The sequence below is a fragment of the Haliotis rubra genome, unplaced genomic scaffold (genome assembly GCF_003918875.1).
Source record: "Haliotis rubra isolate DU_JTF1 unplaced genomic scaffold, ASM391887v1 Scf1266, whole genome shotgun sequence".
In the NCBI taxonomy this organism is placed as follows: Eukaryota; Metazoa; Mollusca; class Gastropoda; order Lepetellida; family Haliotidae; genus Haliotis; species Haliotis rubra.
This window is the reverse complement of record NW_025765188.1, coordinates 214,573-236,537: the sequence shown is the minus strand read 5'-3', so window position 1 is coordinate 236,537 and position 21,965 is coordinate 214,573. Positions and strand designations below refer to the sequence as shown.

General features: G+C 45.7%; 19 non-coding genes across 19 annotated transcripts; 1 reads left to right on the top strand and 18 right to left on the bottom strand.

Annotated features, from left to right (window-relative positions):
* The first annotated feature begins 1,232 nt into the window (after positions 1-1,232).
* Positions 1,233-1,305, top strand: Trnaf-gaa. The gene has a single exon. It is a non-coding gene; the product is annotated as a tRNA-Phe (tRNA).
* A 13,135-nt stretch (positions 1,306-14,440) lies between these two features.
* Trnaf-gaa lies at positions 14,441-14,513 on the bottom strand. The gene has a single exon. It is a non-coding gene; the product is annotated as a tRNA-Phe (tRNA).
* A 354-nt stretch (positions 14,514-14,867) lies between these two features.
* Trnaf-gaa lies at positions 14,868-14,938 on the bottom strand. The gene has a single exon. It is a non-coding gene; the product is annotated as a tRNA-Phe (tRNA).
* Positions 14,939-15,291: 353 nt separating this feature from the next.
* Trnaf-gaa lies at positions 15,292-15,364 on the bottom strand. The gene has a single exon. It is a non-coding gene; the product is annotated as a tRNA-Phe (tRNA).
* A 354-nt stretch (positions 15,365-15,718) lies between these two features.
* On the bottom strand, positions 15,719-15,791 carry Trnaf-gaa. The gene has a single exon. It is a non-coding gene; the product is annotated as a tRNA-Phe (tRNA).
* A 354-nt stretch (positions 15,792-16,145) lies between these two features.
* Trnaf-gaa lies at positions 16,146-16,218 on the bottom strand. The gene has a single exon. It is a non-coding gene; the product is annotated as a tRNA-Phe (tRNA).
* Positions 16,219-16,571: 353 nt separating this feature from the next.
* On the bottom strand, positions 16,572-16,642 carry Trnaf-gaa. Its single transcript has one exon. It is a non-coding gene; the product is annotated as a tRNA-Phe (tRNA).
* Positions 16,643-16,996: 354 nt separating this feature from the next.
* Positions 16,997-17,069, bottom strand: Trnaf-gaa. Its single transcript has one exon. It is a non-coding gene; the product is annotated as a tRNA-Phe (tRNA).
* A 353-nt stretch (positions 17,070-17,422) lies between these two features.
* Positions 17,423-17,494, bottom strand: Trnaf-gaa. Its single transcript has one exon. It is a non-coding gene; the product is annotated as a tRNA-Phe (tRNA).
* A 354-nt stretch (positions 17,495-17,848) lies between these two features.
* Positions 17,849-17,921, bottom strand: Trnaf-gaa. Its single transcript has one exon. It is a non-coding gene; the product is annotated as a tRNA-Phe (tRNA).
* Positions 17,922-18,273: 352 nt separating this feature from the next.
* On the bottom strand, positions 18,274-18,345 carry Trnaf-gaa. Its single transcript has one exon. It is a non-coding gene; the product is annotated as a tRNA-Phe (tRNA).
* Positions 18,346-18,697: 352 nt separating this feature from the next.
* Trnaf-gaa lies at positions 18,698-18,768 on the bottom strand. Its single transcript has one exon. It is a non-coding gene; the product is annotated as a tRNA-Phe (tRNA).
* Positions 18,769-19,122: 354 nt separating this feature from the next.
* Positions 19,123-19,195, bottom strand: Trnaf-gaa. The gene has a single exon. It is a non-coding gene; the product is annotated as a tRNA-Phe (tRNA).
* A 354-nt stretch (positions 19,196-19,549) lies between these two features.
* On the bottom strand, positions 19,550-19,622 carry Trnaf-gaa. The gene has a single exon. It is a non-coding gene; the product is annotated as a tRNA-Phe (tRNA).
* A 354-nt stretch (positions 19,623-19,976) lies between these two features.
* Trnaf-gaa lies at positions 19,977-20,049 on the bottom strand. The gene has a single exon. It is a non-coding gene; the product is annotated as a tRNA-Phe (tRNA).
* Positions 20,050-20,405: 356 nt separating this feature from the next.
* On the bottom strand, positions 20,406-20,477 carry Trnaf-gaa. The gene has a single exon. It is a non-coding gene; the product is annotated as a tRNA-Phe (tRNA).
* Positions 20,478-20,831: 354 nt separating this feature from the next.
* On the bottom strand, positions 20,832-20,904 carry Trnaf-gaa. Its single transcript has one exon. It is a non-coding gene; the product is annotated as a tRNA-Phe (tRNA).
* Positions 20,905-21,258: 354 nt separating this feature from the next.
* Positions 21,259-21,331, bottom strand: Trnaf-gaa. Its single transcript has one exon. It is a non-coding gene; the product is annotated as a tRNA-Phe (tRNA).
* A 353-nt stretch (positions 21,332-21,684) lies between these two features.
* Positions 21,685-21,757, bottom strand: Trnaf-gaa. Its single transcript has one exon. It is a non-coding gene; the product is annotated as a tRNA-Phe (tRNA).
* Positions 21,758-21,965: the final 208 nt, after the last annotated feature.

Below are 21,965 nucleotides of genomic sequence, written 5' to 3'. Positions count from 1 at the left end.
TGCCATTACGTACGCTGCCCCCGGTCCTGGTTCCGGGCACAGAGTGCAGGACTCTGGCGGCTGACCACATTTTTGGTAGTCAGTTTAAGGGTTTATTCATCTCTTGACCAGTTGTCAAAAAGGATCCACCTCGTAGAGCACATGCAAAATATTTTACATGAGAATATATTCATTAACCCCTTTTCAGCAGATTCCAAACGTTCATGGCACTACTACTTCCCCTTGTGATCTTTGACTTGCCCTGCCTGACGAATTGCTGGTCAGCACAAGAGTACATGCATCTGTTCAGTGGCTAGTAAACCACCCCAAATGAAAACACAGCCTTCATCTGAAAGTAAGCAATTAGCTCCAGCTATATACAGTTCGTTTGAAATGACAGACATGCCTGTCGGCCGGAATAGCTCAGTTGGGAGAGCGTTAGATCAAGATCTGCGCCCCCGGTTCGCTAATCCTGGTTCCGGCACAGAGCAGGACTCTGGCGGCTGACCACATTTTTGCAGTCAGTTTAAGGGTTTATTCATCTCTGACCAGTTGTGCGATCCACCTCGTAGAGCACATGCAAAAATATTTTACATGAGTAATATATTCATTAACCCCTTTGTAGCAGATTCCAAACGTTCATGGCACTACTACTTCCTTGTGACTTTGACTTGCCCTGCCTGACGAATTGCTGGTCAGCACAAGAGCATACATGCATCTGTTCAGTGGTCTGCAAACCAATTTCAAAATGAAAACACAGCCTTCATCTGGAAAGTAAGCAATTAGCTCGCGCTATATACAGTTCGTTTCCATTGTGACATGCCCGTCGGCTGAATAGCCTGCGCTGGGAGAGCGTTAGACTGAAGATCTGCAAGGCCCCTGGTTCAATCCTTGGTTCCGCACAGAGTGCAGGACTCGCTATTGACCACATTTTGCAGTCAGTTTAAGGGTTTATTCATCTCTGACCAGGCTATCAAAAGGGATCCACTCGTAGAGCACATGCACATTTTAAGCATGAGAATATATTCATTAACCCCTTCAGCAGATTCCAAACGTTCATGGCACTACTACTTCCCCCTGTGACTTTGACTCGGGTTCTGCCTGACGAATTGCTGGTCAAAGCACAAGAGTATACATGCATCTGTTCAGTGGTCTGTGTAAACCACTTCAAATGAAACACAGCCTTCATCTGGAAAGTAAGCAATTAGCCTCGCGCCATATACAGTTCGTTTGAAATGGTGACATGCCTGCCGGCCGAAATAGCCCAGTTGGGAGAGCGTTAGACTGAAGATCTAAAGGCCCCCGGTTCAATCCTGGGTTCCGGCACAGAGTGCAGGACTCTGGCGGCTGACCACATTTTGCAGTCAGTTTAAGTGTCGGTCTATCCTCTGACCAGTTGTCAAAAGGGATCCACCTTCGTAGAGAAGCATTACGCAAAATATCTATGAGAATATATTCATTAACCCCTTTCAGCAGATTCCAAACGTTCATGGCACTACTACTTCCCCTGTGACTTTTGACTTCCGTTCTGCCTGACGAATTGCTGTCAGCACAAGAGTACATGCATCTGTTCAGTGGTCTGTAAACCACCCCCAAAATGAAAACACAGCCTTCCATCTGAAAGTAAGCAATTAGCCTCGCGCTAGGTATACAGTTCGTTTCCGGAAATGCATGTAGACATGCTCTGCTCGGCTTGAATAGGCTTCCAGTTGGGGAGAGCGTTAGACTGAAGATCTAAAGGCCCCTGGTTCAATCCTGGTTGCCGCACAGAGTGCAGAGACTCTTGGCGGCTGACCACATTTTTGCAGTCAGTTTAAGGGTTTATTCATCTCTGACCAGTTGTCAAAAGTGATCCACCTCGTAGAGCACATGCAAAATATTTTACATGAGAATATATTCATTAACCCCCTTTCTTGCAGCAGATTCCAAAACGTTCATGGCACTAATACTACTCTCTGTGACTTTTTGACTTGTCCCTGCTGAATGAATTGCCAAAGGTCAGCACAAGAGTATACATGCATCTGTTCAGTGGTCTGCAAAACAACTCTAAATGAAACACAGCCTTCATCTGGAAAGAAGCAATTAGCTCGCGCTATATGGCGCGAAGCTGTTTGAAATGACAGGTGACATGCTCTGCTCGCGCCGGAATAGCCTCAGCTGGGGAGAGTTAATTGAAGATCTAAGCGCCCTGGTTCAATCCTGGTTCCGGCATGAGAGTGCAAGGACTTCAAGGGCTGGACCACATTTTGCAGTCAGTTTTAAGGCCGAGATATTCATCTCTGACCAGTTGGTCAAAAGATCCAATTGCTTTCGTAGAGCACATGCAAAAATATTTCCGGCATGAGAATATATTCATTACAACCCCTTTCTTGTTAGACCCCAAAACGTTCCATGGCATCTACTACTTCTGTGACTTTTGACTTTGCCCCCGCCTGGATTTCATTGCAAGGGTCAGCAATAAGCAGTATAAGCACATGCATCTGTTCAGTGGTCTGCAAAAACAATTCTCAAAATGAAAGTTCATTAAACCTTCATCTGGAAAGTAAGCAAATTAGCTCGCGCTTGCTATACAGTCTGCGTTTGAAATCGACAGACATGCTCGTCGGCCGGAATATAGCTCAGTTGGGAGAGCGTTAGACTGGAAGGATCTCTGGCGTCTCGGTTCAATCTCGGTTCCGGCACAGAGCGCAGGACTCTGGCGGCTGACCACATTTTTGCAGTCAGTTTAAGGGTTTATTCATCTCTGACCAGTTGTCAAAAGTGATCCACCCGTAGAGCACATGCAAACATTTACATGAGAATATATTCATTAACTCTTTCAGCAGATTCCAAAACGTTCATGGCACTACTACTTCCCCTGTGACTTGACTTGTTCTTGGCTGACGAATTGCTGGTCAGCACACAAGAGTATACATGTATCTGTTCAGTGGTTCAAAGTCCACTCCAAAATGAAAACACAGCCTTCATCTGAAAGTACAATAGCCTGCGCCATATACAGTCTACTCTTGAAATGACAGACATGCTCGTCGGGCCGGAATTTCAGTTGGGAGAGCGTTAGACTGAAGATCTAAAGGCCCTGGTTCAACTCGGGTTCCGCACAGAGTAGGACTCTCATGGCTGACCACATTTTGGTCAGTTTAAGGGCTCTATTCATCTCGACCAGCTGTCGCGATCCACCCGTAGAGCACATGCAAAATATTTTACATGAGTATCATATTCATTAACCCTTTCAGCAGATTCCAAACGTTCATGGCACTACATTCTTCGTGACTTTCGACTTGCCCTGCCTGACGAATTGCTGGTCAGCACAAGAGCATACATGCATCTGTTCAGTGGTCTGCAAAACCAATTTCAAATGGAAAACACAGCCTTCATCTGAAAGTAATCAGCTCGCGCCATATACAGTTCGCTTGAAATGACAGACATGCCTGTCGGCCGGAATAGCCCAGCTGGGGAGAGCCGCTAGGACTGACGAAGATTTCTCGTTCAATCCCGGGTTCCGCAATGGTGAGTGGACTCTGGCGGCTGACCACATTTTTGCAGTCAGTTTAAGGGTTTATTCATCTCGACCAGTTGTCAAAGTGGTCCAATCTCTGCAGAGCTACGCAAATATTTTACATGAGAATATATCATTAACCTTTTTCAGCAGATTTCCAATACCATGGCATGATATTTTGCCCGAATTGCTGAAACAAGCATTGAAGATGAAATTATATTGCAACCAATGACAGCCATCTGGAAAGTGTTACCGCTACAGTTCGCTTGAGATAACAATGTCGAATAGTTGGGAGAAGCGCAGACTGGAAGATCTTCAGTCTCTCTCGGTCCCGGGTTCCGGGCCGACCATAGAAAACAGTTTGTTGGTTTACCCATCTTCAGTTGTCAGTGACACTCGTAGAAGACATGTGCTGCTTTATACGGTATCGAGAATTATTGGTCCTCTTTTCAGTAGATTCCGAAGCACATGGCACTGAAATATTTCGTGACTTTGATTGTTTCGCTGGTCAGTTAATAAGATGAACAATTATGAGCAGGTCCGGTTCTCAATGAAACACAGTTTCATCTGAGTGTTAATAGCTCGCGCTATATACAGTTCGTCGACAGATGTCGCAGCCGGAATACTGTTGGGAGAAGGTTAGACCGAAGAAGTAGCTCGTTCGCCTGGCAGAGCGCAGGATTCCCGCGGCCGATCATTAGCTTCTGCAGTCAGTTTGCTGGTTTATTCGACCAGTTGTCGTGATCCACTCGTAGAGCATTACGCAAAATACTTTACATGAGAACAGCATTCATTAACCTCAGCAGATTCAGTTCAGCCATGCATATTATTTCGTGACTTTGACTTGCTCGCCTATTCGGTCGCCATCAGCGAGCGCATCTGAAATTATAAACGCTGGCAAAATCACAATGAAAACAGCTCATCGAAAGTACGCGCTATAGGCAGCCCGTTTCCTGAAATGAGCCAGACATCCGTCACGGACAGTTGGGGAGAAAGTTGATCGAAGACGCAGCTCGAAGCACCGGTTCAGAAAGCGATTCTCGGCTGCCGACCATTTTCGCAGTCGCTTGGCCGGCTTCCATTCATCCCTAATCAGCCGTCGTGGACCACCGTAATACGCAAGTACATGAAAGAATCGCGAATTACTGGATCCTTTCAGATTCAACAAACGCACCGCTTTCTCAGACTGTTTCGTTCGATGGTCAGCAGGATATCCACCAGTGGTTCGCAAAATCAATTTCAAATGAAAACACAGCCTTCATTCGAAAGTAAATTATCGCGTTATATTCGTTTGAAACGAGCGATACGCCGTCGGTCACTGTTGGGGAAGCGTTGACCGAAGATATTCTCCTCGCAGCCCGTTCCGGCAATATGCCCGGCGGCCGACCATTTTCGCAAAGCCTAAGGGTTTATTCATTTCGACCGTCGTCGTGATCCACCTCGTGAAATACGCAAAATAGCCTTACGAGAATATAAATATCGGGTCCTTTCAGCAGATTCCAACACCATGGCACCATTAGCCTTCGGTGACCTTGATTCCGTATTCGTTCGACGACATGATTCAGTAGAAACATAAAACCGTTTCAATGAAAACAATAAAGTCTTCATCCGAAAGCAGCAATAGTCGCGCTATATACAAAGTTCGCTTCGGTTTCATATTGTCGAATATGTTGACCGAAGACCGGAACTTCGGTTCCGGTTGGTCAGAGCGTAGACCTTCAGCTTCAAGGGTTTATTCGATCTTCGACCAGCCGTCAAAAGGACTAATTCGCCAATATTTATTATTTATATCAGCATTCATCAACCCTTCAGCAGATTCACCATGGCACCATTCGGTGACTTTGATTCGCCCCTGCCCGACGAATTGCCGTCAGCTAATAAGAAATATGTTACGCATCAATTCGGTTCGCAACCGTTCTCAAATGAAAACACAGCTTTCATCTTCGGAAAGCAATTATCGCGCTACAGTTCGTTTGAAATGACAGATATACCGTCGCCGGAATAAATGTTGTAGCGTTAACGAATTCATCCGGGTTCCGGCACAGAGCGCAGGACTCGGGCGGTCGACCTTTTCGCGTCAGTCAAGCGGGTTTGTTATCTTCGACAGTTGTCAAACCAATTCGTGCTACTACGCAAAAATATCTACATGAGTAGATTCATTAACCTTCAGCAGATGACTGGCTCGAGAATAAAGTTATCAGCTAACAGTATGGTTACGCACCAGCAATGCAAACCGGTTCTCAAATGAAAATCGACAGCGCCTTCATCTGGAAGTAAGCAATTACCGCGCCATATACGTTCAACGACAGATTACGCCGTCGGTGCCGGAATATTGGGAGAAAGGTTGATCTAAAGGTTCGGTTCAATCCGGTTCCGGCATTAGCGCAGGACTCCGGCGGCCGACCGCAGTCAGTTTGCTGTTTATTCGAGTCTCGACAGTTGTCAAAGATCCACCGCTATTACGCAAAATATTCTTACATGAGAATATAGGCTTCGATTAACCTCTTTTCAGCAGATTCAAACATGGCATCAATATTTCCTTCGACTTGGATACCGACGACTGTTGGTCGTAGAGTATGATGATCTGTTCAGCGTAGTTCGCAAACACTTCAAATGAAAACAAATAAAGTTTCATTCGGTGCGCAAGCAATACTGCCAGTACAGCCTGCTTCCGAAATGACAGATTACCGTCGGTGGAATAATAGTTGGGGAGAAGATCGAAGATATCTGAAGGCCCGGTTAACCGTTCCGGCACAGGATCATAAGCCGACCATTACAGCAGTCAGTTTTAAGGGTTTATCAAAGTCAAAAGTTCGAAGATTACGCAAAAATAGCTACATGAGAATACAGATTAACCTCTTTCAAAGGTCGTTCATGCAGCACTGAATATAGATTACTGCTCGACGAATTGCCGGTCGTGCCATCAGCGTATTGATGCATTCAAAATTGAAGCGGTTCGCAAACAATTCTCAAATGAAATATCCGAAAGCGTTAATACCGCGCTATGTACGGCCGCTTGAAATGACAGATACGTCGCAGCCGAATAAATAGTTGTAATATCGAAGATTAAAATTCGGTCCTGTTCCGCGGACCGGCGGTTATTTGCAAAGTCAGCGGTTTATTCATTTTCCGACCAGCCGTCGTGCGCATCCACCGGAAAGACAAACAGCTATTGATGAGAATATATCGATTAACCCTTTTCAGCAGATCGCCCACTTCTTCGTGACTTTGACTTCACCTCGACGAATTGCTGGTCGCCACAACAAGAGTACATGCGAAACCACTCAAATGAAAACACAGTTCATTCGGTATTCAGTCGCGTTAAAGTTCGCCTGAGTAGTATACGCCGTCGGCCGGAATACGTTGGGGAGAGCGTTAGACCGGCGGTTCCTCGGTCTCGGCTCCGGCACAGAAAGGTGACTTCCGGCGGTTTGAATCACTTCGTCAGCGCCTAAGGGTTTTATTCATCTTCGACCAGTTGTCAGTGACCACTGGTTACTACGCAAAAACATCTTTACCACGGCGAACACATTCCACAACCCCTCAGCAGATTCCAACGTTCATATAATTGGCTTCCTCAGCCAGCTCGGCTCGAGAATTGCGCCGGTCAGCTAATAAAGAGTATTACGCATTCACCAGTGTTCGCAAACTGTTCTCAAATGAATAAAATTAATCTGAAAGTAAATATTAAAGCCGTTTGAAACAGACATACAATGGCCGGAATAAGCCGAAAGCGTTAGACGAGCATCTAATTCCCCGGTTCAATCTCTGGTTCCGGCACATGGGGACTCGGTGGCCGACCATTTTGCAGTCAGCCTAAGGTTTATTTTCGACCAGTTAACCACGAGCACATGCCATTACGAGAATAGATTCGACACCAGCAGATTCCGGCGGCACCACTGCGCTTTCCGGTGACTTTGATTCCGTTTCGCCCGATATCGAGCTGGTCGCCAATAAAGAGTATTATCTGGTTTCAATGAAACGATACCATCTGAAAGCAATAATGCTATATAAGCCTTCGTTGGAAATTACGTCAAAACGGCCGGAATAGCTCGCCAGAGCGTTAGCCTCGGCTCAACCGCCCGCTAATATGCAGATTCCGCGGCCGACCATTACTATGTCAGCTTCCAAGGGTTTATTCATCGATCGCGATTCACCGGTTACCACGCAAAAATATCTGGCTTATATCATAGTTGACAAATTCTTTTCAGTTAAGATTCGTAAACGTTACGGCATTCACAGCTTCGTGACTTTGATTACCTCGATGAATAAAGATGCATCGCCTGCAACCACAACGAAAACACAGTTCATCTGAAAAGTGTTCAGTTTTTCCGCGCTATAGCGTTAAAGTTGCTTTCCAGCCCATTACATTGCCTGCCGGAATTGGGGAGAAGGTTAAAGATCGAAGATCTGTGCGCCCCGGTTCCCGCACAGACCGGCGGCCGAATCAATATTCGCAAGTCAGCGCCTATGGTTTATTCATCTTCGAAGCCGTCGTGCGATCCACTCGGTATAATACGCAAAATATTTGCCATTTATATCATATTCGATAACCTCTTTCAGCAGTATTCCGTAAACGTTCATTGGGCATTCGTCTCGTGACTTTCGACGATGAACGGTCAGCCACGAAGTATATAAAGACATTCAAACAAAACCGGGTTCTCAAATTCATTCGGAAAAGTGTTAATAATAAAATAAAGCTCGTTTGAAATGACAGATACGGTCGTCGGACAGTTGGTAGAGTTGACCGGTTATCTGTTCAACTTCGCCCCGGCAGAGCACTCGGCGGCCGACCATTTCAAAGTCGGGTTTATTCATCTTCGACCAGTTGTCAAACCACTGCATTACGCAAAAACATTTACGAGAATATATCGATTAACCTTCAAACGCCGATGGCACCACTAAACGACTGCCGTATCAGCACAAAGAAGATTCAGCGAAGTTCGCAATGAAAACACAAAGTTCATCTCGAAAGTGCAATTACCGGGCGCTGGTATACAAGCCTGCTTGAAAATGATACAGCCAAAACGGCCGGAATTGTTGCAGAAAGCGTTAACCGAAGATTCAGCGTTCTCGACGTCACTTGCGGGTTATTCATCTCGACCGCCGTCGTGCATCCATTACGCAAAATATACATGAATAAGTGATCAATCCCTTCGCATCACCATGGCACTGAAATAATTTCGCGACTCTTGACTTCAGTTCTCGCCTCGACGCATTGCCGGTCGCCAGTTAGAGCATTGACGCATCTGTTCGTGGTTCGGCAAACTGCTCAAATGAACATTGCGCGTTAATTAGCCGCGTTGTTCAAGTTTGAAATGACAGACATGCAGCTGCCGAATAAAGCCAGTTGGGAGTTGACCGAAGATAAAATTCGGTTCGTCTCCGGCATGGCGGCCGATCATTGTTTTTCGCAAGTCACTATTCATCTCGACCGTGCCGTCGTGCGCATCCACCTCGTAGAGCAATACGCAAAATATTTTACATGGCACATTGGCCCCTTTCTCAGCAGACTTCGGGAACGCCATGGCACTGACAGCCTTCGCATTCTGATTCGCTCAGCCGTCAGCCACGCAGCATACATTTAGCCCAAAAATTAGTATCGCAAAATCACCAAATGAAAACACTGTCATCTGAAAGTGCTGCTCAGCTCGGCGCGATACAGCCAGTTCGTTTCGAACGATACGTCGGTCGAATGTCAGTCAGAGATCAGTGTCGGTTCAATCCGGGTTCCGCCAGCGCAGATCAAGGTCGACCACTTTCGCGAACAGCCTACGTTTATTCATCTTCGACCAGCCGTCAAAGCGAACCATCCTGACACGCAAAACACTTTACGATGAGAATAGAATTATTTTCAGCAGATCACCGATGGCATTGTTTCCTCTGCGGACTTCTGATTCACGCCCGAGACCGAGCTGGTCGTGTCATCAAGAGAAGATGAGCCCATTCAGTAGTTCGCAAACAATTCAAATGAACACGTTTTCATCCGAAAGTGTTCATCGCGCCATAATAGTTCGTTTGAAACGACAGACATTGTCACCAGTTGGGGAAGAGCCAGATTCAGCACCGGCAGGTTCCGGCGACAGAAAGCGCATCCCGGCGGTCATAAGTATCGTTTGTGGTTTGATCATCTCGACCAGCCGTCGCGATCCACCGCAGAGCGTGCGATTTCGTTGATGAGCATCAGATTCATTAACCTCAGCAGATCGCCCGGCACTGTTGTTTTCGCGACTTCAGTTTCAGTTCGATGACCGTCGGTCACAATATGATTTATCTGTCTTCGCAGTTCGGCAAACCAATTCTCAAATGAAACGAGAACAGCTCATCTCGAAAGCGTTAATTACCGCGTCATATTAAAGTTCGTTGAAATGAGTCGAGATGGCCAACGAAGTCAGAAGAAGCGTTGACCGAAGATTGAAATCGGTTAACTTCCGGGTTCCGGCACAGAGCGGTGACCCGGCGGTCAATATTTTCGCAGTCATATGTTTGTTCATTTCGACCAGCCGTCGTGCGATCCAATTCGTAATACGCAAAATATTTATTACGAGAATAGCATTAACCCTTTCGTTAAAGGTTCCAAATTACGGCATTTCGTGACTCTTGATCTGCCTCGCCCGATGAACTGCCGAGAACAGTTGATGCGATCTGTTCAGTGGTTCGGTAAAACTGCCTCAAATGAAATTATCCAGTGTTAATGTCGCGTTATATGTTCGTTTGAAACGACATTAATGGCCGGAATAGTCAGTTGGGGAAGAAAGCGCCAGACCGAAGATTCAGCGTCTCGGTTCATCCCGGCAGGACTCGGCGGCCGACCAATATTTCGTCAGTTTGCTGTCTTCGACCAGCCGTCGTTCACCGTAGAAGTTAATACGCAAAACATCTACATGAAAGAACAGTTGATTATTAACCCTTTCAGCAGATTCCAACACCATGGCACTACTATTTCGTGACTTGATAATTTAATTGTTGTCAGCACAAGCAGTATAATACGCATCTGTACCAGTGTAATGCAACCAATTTCGTAAATGAACACAGTTTTCATTGAAAGTAGCAATATCGCGCTATATAGCGAAGCCTCGTTGAAATTATAGACAGCTGTCGCGGTTGGAATACCTTCAGCAGAGCGTTAGACCGAAGATATCTAAAGGCCCCCGTTCAATCCTCGGTTCCGGCACGAGCGCAGACCGGCGGTCGACCGACTTTTTGCAAAACGCCTAAGGGTTTCATTCATTCGACCAGTCGTCGCGACTAATCGCATTAATACGCAAAACATGAGAATATATTCATTAACCCCTTTTCAGCAGATTCAACGTTCATGGCACCATTAGCCTTCCGTGACTTCTTGACTTCGTACTTTGCCCGACGAATTGTCGCTGACGCATCTGAAACAGTGATTCAAAACGTACCAACGAAAACATTGAAAGCAGCAATTAGTTCGCGCTATAGCGTTCGTCGAAATGACAGCCGAATAATGAAATAAAGAGCGTTAATCGAAGATGCCCCGGTTCAAGAATAAGCGGACTCCGGCGGCCGACCGATTTTTCGCAAAGTCATTTATTCATTCTCGACCAGTCATCGTGCGATTCACCGTAGATTACGCAAAACATTTTCGCTACACCATTAACCCATTCACCATGCATAATATTATTTCGTGACTTTGACTTCACTCGCTCCTCGTTTGTGGTCGCCACGAAGAGTATACATGCATTCGTTCAGCGGTTCGCAAAATCAATTTCAAATGAAAATGTTTCATTCTGAAAGTGTTAATAGTCAAGTGCCATAGCACATTCGCCAAGCCTGAAATGACAGACGGCCAAAATAATTAAAGTTGGGGAAAGAAGAGCGTTAGACCGAAGATACCCCCGGTTCGTCTCAAGTTCCAGCACAAGAGCGCAGTACTGGCCGACCGGTTATTCTTTCGCTAAGTCAGTTTAAGCGGTTCAGTTCATCTTCGACCAGTTGTCGTGCGATCCAATTCGCAGAGCACAATACGCAAAGGTTTACATGAGAATATAGTTCATTGCCCCAGATTCGTACCATGGCACTGGTTACTTCGTGACTTTTGATCTCGTTTCACCGATGAATTGCTGGTCGCCATCAAATAGTATATTACGCATTCAAACCAGCGGTTCGCAAAATCACTGGGGTCGAACACAAAGCTCATCTGAAAGTAAATAATACCGCGTTACAATAAAGTTCGCTTCCGAATGACAGACACGGTTGAATAAATAGTTAAAGTTAGCGTTAGAGCAGCAGTCCCGGCTCAGAAGCGCAGATTCGCGTTAATCATCATTTCGCAAAGTCAGTTTGCCACCATTCGATCGCCGTCGCGATCCACTGCAGATACTACGCAAAACAGCCTATTATTTATTACCCAAACGTTCATGGCATTACCTTCGGTGATTGACTGTTCGCCTGAATTGCCGGTCGCTACCGGGGTATATGTTATGCATTCAAATTATGGTTGCAAACCACAAATGAACACAGCTCAATTCGAAAGTACTACCGCGCTATAGCTAGCCTGCCTGAAATGGCCAGTTGTATAGCGTTAGACCGAAGACGAAGCGCCCCCCGGAACCGGTTCCGAGCGCAAGCGATCATTTTGCAGTCAGTCTAAGGGTTTACCTTCGACCAGTTGTCAGTGATCCACCGTAGAGTTAATACAACATTTACATTACAGATTCAACGTTCATAATTGTTGAGGCCTTCCGCATTTTGACTTCGCCCGCCCAATTGTTGGTCAGCCAAGAGTATGCATTCGTTCATTGCAAACAATTTCAAATGAAAAACAGCCAAAGCCTTCATCTGGAAAGTACCATCGCCCGTTTGAAATGAGCTGAGAGATGTAGCCGTCGCCAGTTATCGTTGAAAGAGCGTTAGACCGAAGACGGCAGTCTCCGGCGGAGCGTACGACCGCCATTTTGGCAGTCGCTCTGTTTGTTCACATCAAAGCCGTTCACCTCGTATTAATACGCAAAATATTTCACATTATAACAGATATCATCTCTTTTCAGCAGACTCAACCGTTACGGCCACTTCTCGTGACTTTGGTCAGCACAAATATATGATGAAATCAGTGGTCGCAAACCACCAAATGAAATAATTACCGTTGGTGTTGAAACAGACATGCCGTCGGTCAGCTCGGTTAGCAGCGTTAGACCGAATTAGGTTCCACAGAAAGCGCAGGCCGACCACCTTGCAGTCAAAGTTTCGTTTATTCATCTCGACCAAAGAAGTCGTGCGACTCGTAGAGTTGGCCGCAAAATAGCTTCATTACGAAAGAATGCGAATTGTCAACCCTTTTCAGCAGATTTACCTGGCGCCTTCGTCACCGTCAAAGCACAAAGAGAAGATGAACTAAATTGCGGAACAGTAAAATAATTTCAAATGAAACGTTTCATCTGGAAAGTGCAACAATGCGTTATATACAGTTCGCTAACATGTTGCTGCTCGGTTGGGAAGAGCCAGATCAAAGATCTGTACCCTGTTCAATCCCGGTTCCGGCACAGCGGACTCGGCTTAATCATTTTGGCAGTCAGCTCAAGGGTTCATCTTCGATCAGCCGTCGCGACCATCCGCACAATACGCAAAATATTTTACATGAGCAATGACACAACCTTTCAGCAGACTTCAAATCACCATGGCACTTCGGTGACTTTGACCATTCGGCTCGATCAGAGCTGGTCGCCACGTTGTATAGCGATGCATTCGTACCAGGCAAAATCACTGGGGTCGAAACACAGCCTTCATCTGAAAGCAAGTTAATAATGCGCCATAGCTACAGTTCGTTTCCGGAATGAGCCAGATAACGGTGCCGAATAAAAGTTAGACGAATTAAAGGCCCGGTTCATCCCGTTCCACAGAGCGGACCCGGCGGCTTAATCATTTTGCAGTCAGTCATGGTTTGATTCGTTCAACAGTTACCGCGACCACCGAAGCACATGCAAAAATAGCTTTACGCAACAGATTCATTAAATTTTCAGCAGATCAACGCCATTACTTTCCGTGACTTCTTGACTCAGCCCGCTCCTCTATACTAGTCAGCTGTCAGCACAGTATATACGATGCATCTGTTCAGCACTGCAAAACCGTTTCAATGTAAACAGGCCGGTTACTCCTCCTGAGCTCGAGGTGCGCAGCGACATTTTCTCGATATCGTCGTCAGCTGCGTTCGAGCTCACCCGGCAGCGAGGTGAAGAACACCGGCGCGAAATTCGCCGTAGCAGTTGTTTCGCGCAAAGTTCATTCTCAAAATTTTCCAGCCGATATCTGTCGAATGGTGCCAGTGCACGTAGTTATCGCACACCGAGTTCATGCTGGAGACAATAAAAGTTGCGGGTGTACTACGTTAAAACTGGTCGCACAGGAAGTCACGATGTGCTGAAAGGCACCGACAGCTGGCGATAACAGAAACCTGAGTTGCCGAGGATTTCTTAGAAATCGATGACTTGTCATAGGAATATCATTATCTTTCATTATTAGATAGTAGTGGTGGTGTTTATTTTACATCCTCCCGCATGCAAAACGACACCACCACGCTGTCACTGTGAAGAAGTCTAAATGAGATGTGTTGATCTCCCATGACCAAGTCATCGGTTTCTGCAAGAATCCTTTGCTTCAGTAGTATCTGGGACTGTTACGTCATAGCAATCGGTGCCTTTCAAAACACATGCCCACACATCAGATACATATTTTTGAAATTGGTTTGCAGACCACTGAACAGATGCATGTATACTCTTGTGCTGACCAGCAATTCGTCAGGCAGGGCAAGTCAAAAGTCACAGGGAAGTAGTAGTGCCATGAACGTTTGGAATCTGCTGAAAAGGGGTTAATGAATATATTCTCATGTAAAATATTTTGCATGTGCTCTACGAGGTGGATCACTTTTGACAACTGGTCAGAGATGAATAAACCCTTAAACTGACTGCAAAAAAATGTGGTCAGCCGCCAGAGTCCTGCACTCTGTGCCGGAACCCGGGATTGAACCGGGGGCCTTTAGATCTTCAGTCTAACGCTCTCCCAACTGAGCTATTCCGGCCGACGAGCATGTCTGTCATTTCAAACGAACTGTATATAGCGCGAGCTAATTGCTTACTTTCCAGATGAAGGCTGTGTTTTCATTTGAAATTGGTTTGCAGACCACTGAACAGATGCATGTATACTCTTGTGCTGACCAGCAATTCGTCAGGCAGGGCAAGTCAAAAGTCACAGGGAAGTAGTAGTGCCATGAACGTTTGGAATCTGCTGAAAAGGGGTTAATGAATATATTCTCATGTAAAATATTTTGCATGTATTTCTACGAGGTGGATCACTTTTGACAACTGGTCAGAGATGAATAAACCCTTAAACTGACTGCAAAAAATGTGGTCAGCCGCCAGAGTCCTGCACTCTGTGCCGGAACCCGGATTGAACCGGGGCCTTTAGATCTTCAGTCTAACGCTCTCCCAACTGAGCTATTCCGGCCGACGAGCATGTCTGTCATTTCAAACGAACTGTATATAGCGCGAGCTAATTGCTTACTTTCCAGATGAAGGCTGTGTTTTCATTTGAAATTGGTTTGCAGACCACTGAACAGATGCATGTATACTCTTGTGCTGACCAGCAATTCGTCAGGCAGGGCAAGTCAAAAGTCACAGGGAAGTAGTAGTGCCATGAACGTTTGGAATCTGCTGAAAAGGGGTTAATGAATATATTCTCATGTAAAATATTTTGCATGTATTCTACGAGGTGGATCACTTTTGACAACTGGTCAGAGATGAATAAACCCTTAAACTGACTGCAAAAAATGTGGTCAGCCGCCAGAGTCCTGCACTCTGTGCCGGAACCCGGGATTGAACCGGGGGCCTTTAGATCTTCAGTCTAACGCTCTCCCAACTGAGCTATTCCGGCCGACGAGCATGTCTGTCATTTCAAACGAACTGTATATAGCGCGAGCTAATTGCTTACTTTCCAGATGAAGGCTGTGTTTTCATTTGAAATTGGTTTGCAGACCACTGAACAGATGCATGTATACTCTTGTGCTGACCAGCAATTCGTCAGGCAGGGCAAGTCAAAAGTCACAGGGAAGTAGTAGTGCCATGAACGTTTGGAATCTGCTGAAAAGGGGTTAATGAATATATTCTCATGTAAAATATTTTGCATGTGCTCTACGAGGTGGATCACTTTTGACAACTGGTCAGAGATGAATAAACCCTTAAACTGACTGCAAAAAAATGTGGTCAGCCGCCAGAGTCCTGCACTCTGTGCCGGAACCCGGGATTGAACCGGGGGCCTTTAGATCTTCAGTCTAACGCTCTCCCAACTGAGCTATTCCGGCCGACGAGCATGTCTGTCATTTCAAACGAACTGTATATAGCGCGAGCTAATTGCTTACTTTCCAGATGAAGGCTGTGTTTTCATTTGAAATTGGTTTGCAGACCACTGAACAGATGCATGTATACTCTTGTGCTGACCAGCAATTCGTCAGGCAGGGCAAGTCAAAAGTCACAGGGAAGTAGTAGTGCCATGAACGTTTGGAATCTGCTGAAAAGGGGTTAATGAATATATTCTCATGTAAAATATTTTGCATGTGCTCTACGAGGTGGATCACTTTTGACAACTGGTCAGAGATGAATAAACCCTTAAACTGACTGCAAAAAAATGTGGTCAGCCGCCAGAGTCCTGCACTCTGTGCCGGAACCCGGGATTGAACCGGGGGCCTTTAGATCTTCAGTCTAACGCTCTCCCAACTGAGCTATTCCGGCCGACGAGCATGTCTGTCATTTCAAACGAACTGTATATAGCGCGAGCTAATTGCTTACTTTCCAGATGAAGGCTGTGTTTTCATTTGAAATTGGTTTGCAGACCACTGAACAGATGCATGTATACTCTTGTGCTGACCAGCAATTCGTCAGGCAGGGCAAGTCAAAAGTCACAGGGAAGTAGTAGTGCCATGAACGTTTGGAATCTGCTGAAAAGGGGTTAATGAATATATTCTCATGTAAAATATTTTGCATGTGCTCTACGAGGTGGATCACTTTTGACAACTGGTCAGAGATGAATAAACCCTTAAACTGACTGCAAAAAATGTGGTCAGCCGCCAGAGTCCTGCACTCTGTGCCGGAACCCGGATTGAACCGGGGCCTTTAGATCTTCAGTCTAACGCTCTCCCAACTGAGCTATTCCGGCCGACGAGCATGTCTGTCATTTCAAACGAACTGTATATAGCGCGAGCTAATTGCTTACTTTCCAGATGAAGGCTGTGTTTTCATTTGAAATTGGTTTGCAGACCACTGAACAGATGCATGTATACTCTTGTGCTGACCAGCAATTCGTCAGGCAGGGCAAGTCAAAAGTCACAGGGAAGTAGTAGTGCCATGAACGTTTGGAATCTGCTGAAAAGGGGTTAATGAATATATTCTCATGTAAAATATTTTGCATGTGCTCTACGAGGTGGATCACTTTTGACAACTGGTCAGAGATGAATAAACCCTTAAACTGACTGCAAAAAAATGTGGTCAGCCGCCAGAGTCCTGCACTCTGTGCCGGAACCCGGGATTGAACCGGGGGCCTTTAGATCTTCAGTCTAACGCTCTCCCAACTGAGCTATTCCGGCCGACGAGCATGTCTGTCATTTCAAACGAACTGTATATAGCGCGAGCTAATTGCTTACTTTCCAGATGAAGGCTGTGTTTTCATTTGAAATTGGTTTGCAGACCACTGAACAGATGCATGTATACTCTTGTGCTGACCAGCAATTCGTCAGGCAGGGCAAGTCAAAAGTCACAGGGAAGTAGTAGTGCCATGAACGTTTGGAATCTGCTGAAAAGGGGTTAATGAATATATTCTCATGTAAAATATTTTGCATGTGCTCTACGAGGTGGATCACTTTTGACAACTGGTCAGAGATGAATAAACCCTTAAACTGACTGCAAAAAATGTGGTCAGCCGCCAGAGTCCTGCACTCTGTGCCGGAACCAGGATTGAACCGGGGGCCTTTAGATCTTCAGTCTAACGCTCTCCCAACTGAGCTATTCCGGCCGACGAGCATGTCTGTCATTTCAAACGAACTGTATATAGCGCGAGCTAATTGCTTACTTTCCAGATGAAGGCTGTGTTTTCATTTGAAATTGGTTTGCAGACCACTGAACAGATGCATGTATACTCTTGTGCTGACCAGCAATTCGTCAGGCAGGGCAAGTCAAAAGTCACAGGGAAGTAGTAGTGCCATGAACGTTTGGAATCTGCTGAAAAGGGGTTAATGAATATATTCTCATGTAAAATATTTTGCATGTGCTCTACGAGGTGGATCACTTTTGACAACTGGTCAGAGATGAATAAACCCTTAAACTGACTGCAAAAAAATGTGGTCAGCCGCCAGAGTCCTGCACTCTGTGCCGGAACCCGGGATTGAACCGGGGGCCTTTAGATCTTCAGTCTAACGCTCTCCCAACTGAGCTATTCCGGCCGACGAGCATGTCTGTCATTTCAAACGAACTGTATATAGCGCGAGCTAATTGCTTACTTTCCAGATGAAGGCTGTGTTTTCATTTGAAATTGGTTTGCAGACCACTGAACAGATGCATGTATACTCTTGTGCTGACCAGCAATTCGTCAGGCAGGGCAAGTCAAAAGTCACAGGGAAGTAGTAGTGCCATGAACGTTTGGAATCTGCTGAAAAGGGGTTAATGAATATATTCTCATGTAAAATATTTTGCATGTGCTCTACGAGGTGGATCACTTTTGACAACTGGTCAGAGATGAATAAACCCTTAAACTGACTGCAAAAATGTGGTCAGCCGCCAGAGTCCTGCACTCTGTGCCGGAACCCGGATTGAACCGGGGGCCTTTAGATCTTCAGTCTAACGCTCTCCCAACTGAGCTATTCCGGCCGACGAGCATGTCTGTCATTTCAAACGAACTGTATATAGCGCGAGCTAATTGCTTACTTTCCAGATGAAGGCTGTGTTTTCATTTGAAATTGGTTTGCAGACCACTGAACAGATGCATGTATACTCTTGTGCTGACCAGCAATTCGTCAGGCAGGGCAAGTCAAAAGTCACAGGGAAGTAGTAGTGCCATGAACGTTTGGAATCTGCTGAAAAGGGTTAATGAATATATTCTCATGTAAAATATTTTGCATGTGCTCTACGAGGTGGATCACTTTTGACAACTGGTCAGAGATGAATAAACCCTTAAACTGACTGCAAAAAATGTGGTCAGCCGCCAGAGTCCTGCACTCTGTGCCGGAACCCGGATTGAACCGGGGCCTTTAGATCTTCAGTCTAACGCTCTCCCAACTGAGCTATTCCGGCCGACGAGCATGTCTGTCATTTCAAACGAACTGTATATAGCGCGAGCTAATTGCTTACTTTCCAGATGAAGGCTGTGTTTTCATTTGAAATTGGTTTGCAGACCACTGAACAGATGCATGTATACTCTTGTGCTGACCAGCAATTCGTCAGGCAGGGCAAGTCAAAAGTCACAGGGAAGTAGTAGTGCCATGAACGTTTGGAATCTGCTGAAAAGGGGTTAATGAATATATTCTCATGTAAAATATTTTGCATGTGCTCTACGAGGTGGATCACTTTTGACAACTGGTCAGAGATGAATAAACCCTTAAACTGACTGCAAAAAAATGTGGTCAGCCGCCAGAGTCCTGCACTCTGTGCCGGAACCCGGGATTGAACCGGGGGCCTTTAGATCTTCAGTCTAACGCTCTCCCAACTGAGCTATTCCGGCCGACGAGCATGTCTGTCATTTCAAACGAACTGTATATAGCGCGAGCTAATTGCTTACTTTCCAGATGAAGGCTGTGTTTTCATTTGAAATTGGTTTGCAGACCACTGAACAGATGCATGTATACTCTTGTGCTGACCAGCAATTCGTCAGGCAGGGCAAGTCAAAAGTCACAGGGAAGTAGTAGTGCCATGAACGTTTGGAATCTGCTGAAAAGGGGTTAATGAATATATTCTCATGTAAAATATTTTGCATGTGCTCTACGAGGTGGATCACTTTTGACAACTGGTCAGAGATGAATAAACCCTTAAACTGACTGCAAAAAAATGTGGTCAGCCGCCAGAGTCCTGCACTCTGTGCCGGAACCCGGGATTGAACCGGGGGCCTTTAGATCTTCAGTCTAACGCTCTCCCAACTGAGCTATTCCGGCCGACGAGCATGTCTGTCATTTCAAACGAACTGTATATAGCGCGAGCTAATTGCTTACTTTCCAGATGAAGGCTGTGTTTTCATTTGAAATTGGTTTGCAGACCACTGAACAGATGCATGTATACTCTTGTGCTGACCAGCAATTCGTCAGGCAGGGCAAGTCAAAAGTCACAGGGAAGTAGTAGTGCCATGAACGTTTGGAATCTGCTGAAAAGGGGTTAATGAATATATTCTCATGTAAAATATTTTGCATGTGCTCTACGAGGTGGATCACTTTTGACAACTGGTCAGAGATGAATAAACCCTTAAACTGACTGCAAAAAAATGTGGTCAGCCGCCAGAGTCCTGCACTCTGTGCCGGAACCCGGGATTGAACCGGGGGCCTTTAGATCTTCAGTCTAACGCTCTCCCAACTGAGCTATTCCGGCCGACGAGCATGTCTGTCATTTCAAACGAACTGTATATAGCGCGAGCTAATTGCTTACTTTCCAGATGAAGGCTGTGTTTTCATTTGAAATTGGTTTGCAGACCACTGAACAGATGCATGTATACTCTTGTGCTGACCAGCAATTCGTCAGGCAGGGCAAGTCAAAAGTCACAGGGAAGTAGTAGTGCCATGAACGTTTGGAATCTGCTGAAAAGGGGTTAATGAATATATTCTCATGTAAAATATTTTGCATGTGCTCTACGACGAGGTGGATCACTTTTGACAACTGGTCAGAGATGAATAAACCCTTAAACTGACTGCAAAAAATGTGGTCAGCCGCCAGAGTCCTGCACTCTGTGCCGGAACCAGGATTGAACCGGGGCCTTTTAGATCTTCAGTCTAACGCTCTCCCAACTGAGCTATTCCGGCCGACGAGCATGTCTGTCATTTCAAACGAACTGTATATAGCGCGAGCTAATTGCTTACTTTCCAGATGAAGGCTGTGTTTTCATTTGAAATTGGTTTGCAGACCACTGAACAGATGCATGTATACTCTTGTGCTGACCAGCAATTCGTCAGGCAGGGCAAGTCAAAAGTCACAGGGAAGTAGTAGTGCCATGAACGTTTGGAATCTGCTGAAAAGGGGTTAATGAATATATTCTCATGTAAAATATTTTGCATGTGCTCTACGAGGTGGATCACTTTTGACAACTGGTCAGAGATGAATAAACCCTTAAACTGACTGCAAAAAAATGTGGTCAGCCGCCAGAGTCCTGCACTCTGTGCCGGAACCCGGGATTGAACCGGGGGCCTTTAGATCTTCAGTCTAACGCTCTCCCAACTGAGCTATTCCGGCCGACGAGCATGTCTGTCATTTCAAACGAACTGTATATAGCGCGAGCTAATTGCTTACTTTCCAGATGAAGGCTGTGTTTTCATTTGAAATTGGTTTGCAGACCACTGAACAGATGCATGTATACTCTTGTGCTGACCAGCAATTCGTCAGGCAGGGCAAGTCAAAAGTCACAGGGAAGTAGTAGTGCCATGAACGTTTGGAATCTGCTGAAAAGGGGTTAATGAATATATTCTCATGTAAAATATTTTGCATGTGCTCTACGAGGTGGATCACTTTTGACAACTGGTCAGAGATGAATAAACCCTTAAACTGACTGCAAAAAAATGTGGTCAGCCGCCAGAGTCCTGCACTCTGTGCCGGAACCCGGGATTGAACCGGGGGCCTTTAGATCTTCAGTCTAACGCTCTCCCAACTGAGCTATTCCGGCCGACGAGCATGTCTGTCATTTCAAACGAACTGTATATAGCGCGAGCTAATTGCTTACTTTCCAGATGAAGGCTGTGTTTTCATTTGAAATTGGTTTGCAGACCACTGAACAGATGCATGTATACTCTTGTGCTGACCAGCAATTCGTCAGGCAGGGCAAGTCAAAAGTCACAGGGAAGTAGTAGTGCCATGAACGTTTGGAATCTGCTGAAAAGGGGTTAATGAATATATTCTCATGTAAAATATTTTGCATGTATTTCTACGAGGTGGATCACTTTTGACAACTGGTCAGAGATGAATAAACCCTTAAACTGACTGCAAAAATGTGGTCAGCCGCCAGAGTCCTGCACTCTGTGCCGGAACCCGGGATTGAACCGGGGGCCTTTAGATCTTCAGTCTAACGCTCTCCCAACTGAGCTATTCCGGCCGACGAGCATGTCTGTCATTTCAAACGAACTGTATATAGCGCGAGCTAATTGCTTACTTTCCAGATGAAGGCTGTGTTTTCATTTGAAATTGGTTTGCAGACCACTGAACAGATGCATGTATACTCTTGTGCTGACCAGCAATTCGTCAGGCAGGGCAAGTCAAAAGTCACAGGGAAGTAGTAGTGCCATGAACGTTTGGAATCTGCT